The sequence below is a fragment of the Lolium rigidum genome, chromosome 7 (genome assembly GCF_022539505.1).
Source record: "Lolium rigidum isolate FL_2022 chromosome 7, APGP_CSIRO_Lrig_0.1, whole genome shotgun sequence".
NCBI classification, from domain to species: Eukaryota; Viridiplantae; Streptophyta; class Magnoliopsida; order Poales; family Poaceae; genus Lolium; species Lolium rigidum.
The window spans coordinates 226,976,558-226,983,637 of record NC_061514.1 but is presented as its reverse complement, the minus strand read 5'-3'; positions in this window follow the sequence as shown (position 1 = coordinate 226,983,637).

Genomic DNA, 7,080 nt, shown 5'->3' with positions numbered 1-7,080 from the left:
AAACCAAAAACAGCGAGAAAACAACAAACTGGCTCTTCGGCATCTCGTCAATAGGTTAGTGCCGGAAAATGCATAATAATGACATATAATGTGTATAAAACATGTGAGTATCATCATAAAAGTAGCATGGAACATAAGAAATTATACATACGTTTGGGACGTATCATTGTGCCAGGGGTTTTCTTTCCCCAGACGTACCATCTCGGCATCCTCCTTGTCCCAAGTGGGCTGTTTTCCTCGGTAACCGCCGCTTCCGCAATGGTGGGTCCCTAAGTTCAAGTCCCGCATTTTCTTCCCCCAGGCGGTCTATTTTTTAACACCTGTCGATCCGTAAGTAAGACTTGAATGCATTAAAGTCTTCTAAGGAGATCGACGGGTCTTTGGTACTTATCCTCTCCCAGCTTTCATCGGCATCGATCTTTGTCTTCAGCCGGTTCTTCCAGCTGCTCAAGGCGGTGCTCATCTTCGTGAGAGCTAAAGAGTCCACCTTCTTATTGAACGGCTCCGGGAACGTGTATCGTTGGTGAAGCTTCGGAGGAGGGATTGGGCGAGAGCCTCGTTCTCCTTGCTTCGAGGTCCTGAGTTAGGATCGGCACGGTTTCACGGACGATGCACCCTAGTTGCATGCCGTACCCTTTTGCAACCCACGAAGGCTCCAAGGGTAGGCCACTTTCGGAGACTACCGTGACAGCATCGGTGACGTTGGCGAGCACTTGCGGCCTCCGATCCCTCCTTGGCCTCCTCGTCGTCCTCTTCTTCTTACCCTCCTGAGGGTTGCCGCCGCTATCACCTTCCGTGCGGTTGGCCGCGTTCTCTTCACCGGTCGTCTCTTCACCGGTCTCGGCGGCGGCGTCCCAGGTATCGTCATCGTCGCCGGTGTCGGCGGCGGCCCCCCGGCCCTCTCCCTCGGAGGCGGCGTCCCGGCCCTCGTCGGTGTCGTCGGCGGCCTCCCGGCCCTCTCCCTCGGAGGCGGCGTCCCGGCCCTCTTCCTCATCGTCGGGCGACTCGGCGGCGGCCTTCCGGGGCTGCTCGTAGCCCTCCCAGAAGTCCTTGTTGGCCTCTCTCGCTTCTTCGTTTGGCTCCTGGGCTTAGAAGTGCTGCCCGACATGTTTATTTGCACTTCATTAAAAAGAGGCAAAAAGTAAGTACAAAAGTCAACCAAAAAATTCGGCATGACCTTTGCTATTTTTTCTACGTAGGAGTGCCCATTTCTCAACCGAAACGGAAGTTAATCAACGCTTCGGGAGAAATGGGCAACTCAATGAAATCCCTGCAAAACCTGGAGCCCACATTCATCACCATATTCACACATTCTAACCATGTTCATCATCATACAAAATTGTATCCAAATACTACTACATCAAAACCTGGAGCTACAACTACATCAAAACCTGGAGCATCAAAAACCTGAAGCATCGAAACCTAGAGCATCTACAACAAAACCTGGAGCATCAAAAACCTGAAGCATCAAACCCTGGAGCTACAACTACATCAAAATCTGAAGCATCAAAACCTGAAGCATACAACTACACATCAAAACCTGGAGCATCAAAACCTGGAGCATTACACTTATACTTACAGTAGCACTAACCACTTATACTTACAGTAGCACTAACCAAAGTAGCATCATTAGCTTGAACCAAGAATTGCTAACAAATCCTAGCTAGCAGTAGCAATAAAGAACATCAACATATAAAATTCCAGAGATAATTAAATAGCAGAAGCTTGAGCATCATATGGAAATGCTAGTGACTTCAAATGAAAATTCTATTACTCATAATTACTTAAATTTTTGGAAGATAATTACTTAAATTTAAAAAGGCAGTATATGATTCTTCATAACCAAGAATACAAGCTTATAGAGCAAGCCAACCAGTAGCTACTGCCAACATGTGAGCATGAGCATCATTTAACCTTACATTACATACATTATATAAACCCTTTTATTCATCATTGCATGGAAGCATTACATCAACCCTTACATTACATAATTATTCAGACAACCTAGGACACACTAAAACTAGATGGCTGAAACTACAACAAACTACAACAAACTAGGATACCAAATCTTTGATTTTTTTCATGCCCTTCCTCAGCCAGCACAAGATAACTCCAGCTTTAACCTTTTCTTCAAGATTTGGTTCTACATAGTAGGGCAACACCTCTGTGGGTCCTCCTTCCCTCAACTGATGCTTATACTTTTTCGGTTTGATCATGCCCTTAGGTCCGGATTTTGGAACTCGGGAGAACTTGTGTAGTGTATGTGAACACACCTAGCTGGTTCAAGCCATCTGCTCGCTTCTTCTTCCCCGAACCTCGGCAGCGAGCTTCCCTCTCTTGCACACTTCTCCTATGATACACTAGCAACTCCTTGTCTGCCCTACCCATAGAAAAAGTCTTGGAAAGAGTGGCATCCCTAGAGCCAGAGGCACCACTGGAGCCAGTGCTCCTCCTCTTTGCATTCCAGGACAGGTTGTCCATGTTTGGTGTGGTTTTCTGGTTCACTACACTAGGCATTTATATAGGATGGAGGGCATGCACAGAGGGTATGAGATCGAACACAAGCTGAACAGTTGTGTTACATAGGACAATGCCATCAGTTTCTTTTTTTGAATTGTGATGTCAATCCACAAGAGGGAGAATATTCTCCAAAATGGGTCAGAGACAAGCCCTTGGGAATATTCCCCAAAATGGGTCAGGAGAGACTGTCCATTCTTGCTAAGCAGAGGCATTTTTGGTTCAGAGGAATATTCTTGCTAGGGAAGAGGTGGCCAGAGGTGAACTAAAACCATCTATGCATTCTCATCTTGCAACCAGGGAGCATGAGCATGATCATTTCATAAAATTCATTTCATTTTATTTTATTAACAAAATCAACAAATCCTAGGCAGTAGCATTTCATTTTATTAACCCAAGCATTTTCATTTTCTAAACCTAAATTTTCTACTGCCAACAAATCCTAGCATCAATTCAAAATCAACTAGGCAGTAGCATTTCATTTTATTAAAAAACCTACTGCATTGTATTGAAAAACCTACTGCATTGTTCATTTTATTGAACCATTAGCTCTACTGCAAGCAATGAATTAAAAAAATAGCAAGCAATGAACTAAAAAAAATAGCAAGAACTTTATCAGCTCTAGTGCAAGCAATGAATTAAAAAAAACATCAAGCAATGAATTAAAAAAAATAGCAAGCTTGACATCATTTATTTTGCATTATTCTTGACGACATTTATTTTGCTACAACATTATTCTTGATAGCAAGTAGCTTTTTATCTGCTAAGTTTCTACTGCATTCATTTGCTACAACATTAGCTTGTTCATTTTTATTTGCTACTGCATTCATACTAACCCTCTTTTGACTCTCTCTTACAAAGCAAATTGAGGTGTTCTTGAAATTCTATTTGACTACAGCAGCACTACAACCTAGTTTTTTTTTGTTTTGCTACAACCTATTTGACTACAGCAGCACTACAACCTAGTTTTTCTTGAAATTCTATTTGACTACAGCAGCACTACTGCATTCATTTGCTACTGATGCATTTTATTGAACCAACCAAATTACTAATGGAGATGCACATTTGAGCAAGCTCAAACCATCTCTAGAACACTAGAAATACCAACACAGCTTGGTACTGCAAGCAATCCATAGCAACTAGGCTAGCCAGAGAGGGAATTCGAAGCAGCATTGCAAGGAGAGCATTCACTGGGGAGGTGAGAGGGGCAGGGGAGTGGGGAGGACAAGGGAGAGGAGCTCTCACCGAATGGGTGGCGGTGGCGGGGAACAAGCGGTGGTGGTGGCGCTATCCTCCTCCTCCTCCTCGGCGACGGCGGCTCGGGTGTCCTTCTCCTCCTCGGTGGCGGCGGCGGCTCGGGCGTCCTCCTCCTCCTCGGTGGCGGCGGCGGCTCGGGTGTCCTCCTCCTCCTCGGTGGCGGCGGCGGCTCGGGCGTCCTCCTCCTCAGCAGCGGTGGCGCTAGGCGGTGGTTCTAGGCGGTGGCGACGGTGCTAGGCGGTGGTGACGGTGGCAGTTAGCTAGGGTTCGTGCGCGAATAAGAACTGGGGAAGGGTGGGGAAGAAAGGGTGTTCGCGACTATTTCACCAAGTGTAAATATTCTGTGGCGCACCAAGTGGGACATGCGCCACAGAATTAAGGAATTCTATGGCGCATGCAGTACTAGGTGCGCCACAGAATATTTACACTTGGTAAACAAACTGGGCTAATGCTGTGTTCTGTCAGAAACACAGCATTAGCCCAGTGGTTAAGCCCACTGGTAGGCTTGGGTAACCCAGGTTCGAACCCTGGTTGCCCCTACTTTTTTCCCTTTTTAAAATTTTTTTGGTTACATTTTCAAGAAACAACACAACATTTAATAATAATTACTAGAGATTTTCAATTACAAATTACTTGTCTCACACACACATGTTCTTGTCTCTCTCACACACACATGCATGTACTTATCACACACACATACACCAAAAAAAGATCTTCGTCCCGGCTCCGAGCTCTAGCGTCTGTTCGCAATGTTCTTGCCCATTCTCACACACACATGCATGCATGTACTTTTCCCATACAAACATTATTTAGTAATTAGTAGAGAATTATAAATTACTTGTCTCATACAAACATGTTCTTGTTTCTCTCATACACACATGCATGTACTTGTCTAACACACACACTCACACACATGTGATAGACCAAAAAAAGATCTTCTTCGTCCCGGCTCCGAGCTCTAGCGTCTCTTCGCAATCTTCTTGCCCTTTCGGTTGTTGGCGGTTGAATACTTTATGCCGGCCACCTTGAGATTTCTTCGCGTGAACGGACAACCTTTAGAGGGTAGGGAGGTCTTCCTTCTTACTTTACTAGTAGTAGGCATGTCGAAGTGCCTGTCGAACTCCTCCTCAATCTTCGGGTCACCGTTCTTGTCCAAGTCTTCCTCATTGGCGTCTCCTTGCATTCCTATGATGCTCCTCTTGCCCCTCCTCACGACAACACGGCTAGGCCTCAACGGATCGGTGATGAAGAAGCATTGGTCAACTTGGCTACCGAGTACCCATGGCTCATTTTTCGCGGATGCGTTCTTCGATTTTGCATCGGGTATAACCATGGTTGTGAAATATCGGCCTTCTTTTTCGACCTTCTTGGCCCATCTCACACGAAACATTGGCACCGTCTCTCCACAGTAATTGAGCTCCCATATCTCCTCGATCCTTCCAAAAAATCTTTCCTTGACATTAGTCTCGTCATCGGCGTATGACAGCATAGTTACTCCCGAGTTTTGATTTTCACTATTTCTGTCCTTTTCCTCGGTGTAGAATCTGTAACCGTTGATGTCGTACCCTCGATAGGTCCTTACGTTATGCGCGGGTCCCTGTGATAAGGTGTATATGAGTTTTTCATCTTCGGTAGAAGGCCTTTTTCTCTGTGCTTCAACTAGTTGAGTTTGCTTGAACCAACGCGTGAAGCTGGAGTTGTGCTTTTTGGTTACGTCTGCCATCTTCCTCGGCCAGCCCATATCGATGTAATTCTGCTCGACCATGCTTTTGTGCTCTTGCACGAAAGGTTCGATCAGTTTAAAGTGTTGTAGCGCAACCCGGTGAGCCCTGTCAAAGTCGTCGCGTCGATTTTCAATGCCGACATGGACTGAGCGGTAGCCCTCGTGGTGACCGACTCCAGCGAGCCTCCCGAGGTGCGTCCTGGGGGGTAGACCAACATGATCCTCATCGTCCTCGGTTCTTAGATAATTCTGGCAGAAGGAGATGCACTCATAGGTTAGAAACCCCTTGGCCATGCTTGCGTCTGGACGGGTCCTATTGCGAACGTATCCTTTCATGACACCGTTCTGCCTTTCGAAAGGCATCAAGTTGTGGAGGAACGTTGGGACGAGCTGCTTGATGTCTTCAACGACATGGAGAAGGAGATGGACGCATATATCACAGAATGCAGGCGGGAAGTAAATCTCGAGCTCACATATTATCACCACGATCTCATCCTGTAGCATCTTGAGCTGCCTCACGCCGATCGACTTCCTGGTGATAACGTCAAAAAATTTGCAAAGGCCAAACAGCGTATCACGGACGTGCTCGTCCATTATGCCTCGGATTGCAACGGGAAGTATCTGCGTCATTAGCACGTGGCAATCGTGAGACTTCATCCCGTTGAACCTCTTCTTCGCTACGTCCAGATATCTGCTTATATTCCCCGAGTAACCGTGAGGAACTTTCACTCCTAGGAGGCACTGAAAAGCTGCTCGAGCTCCTCCGGACTCGTTGTGAAGCGAGCAGCGGGAAGCTGCACCGCGTTCTTCTTGGCCCTTTTGCGGAGACGTTGAGTCCCTTCCGTCTGATCATCATCATCATCATCATCGTCGTCGTCAGTATCGGGGGCTTGAAGATCTTTCCTGATGCCAAAATGTTTAAGATCGTATCTTGCTTTCGGTCCATCCTTGGACTTTTCCGAGTTGCAAAGAGTGCCAAGCAGACTCTCGGTAACGTTCTTCGTAATGTGCATGACATCGAGGCTGTGGGGCGTGTGGAGGACCTTCCAGTACTCCAAGTCGTGGAACACAGACCTCGCTTTCCATACACCGAGCAGCGGCTCTGGCTTCGGTCGCTTCTTTCCCGGCGCTGGGCACTCCTTCCAATTTTTCAGAAGATCATCGATTTCTGCGCCGCTCCTCGGGCGTGGGGGTCCATTGGGCTCATCTTTACCATTAAACAGATCACCGCGTTTTCTCCACGGGTGATCCAAGCGAAGCCACCTTCGAGCACCTGGGTACACGGTTTTCGAGGACCCGGGATCCCTTGGTAGTTGTAGATGCGGGGTCTCGTCCATGCACTTCACACAGCCGTTTAATCCGTGGCCGACCTGGGCAGATACATATGCGTAACCAGGATAGTCCGTGACCGTCGTGATCAACACGACTCTCATATCGAAATAAGTTCTAGTGTAGGCGTCCCACGTACGGGGTGGCGTCTTCCACAACGTGTCTAACTCCTCTTTCAGCAGCCCGAGATACAAATGCATTTCGACACCTGGTTGTTTCGGCCCCTGAATGAGAATACTCAGGTGTATGTACCT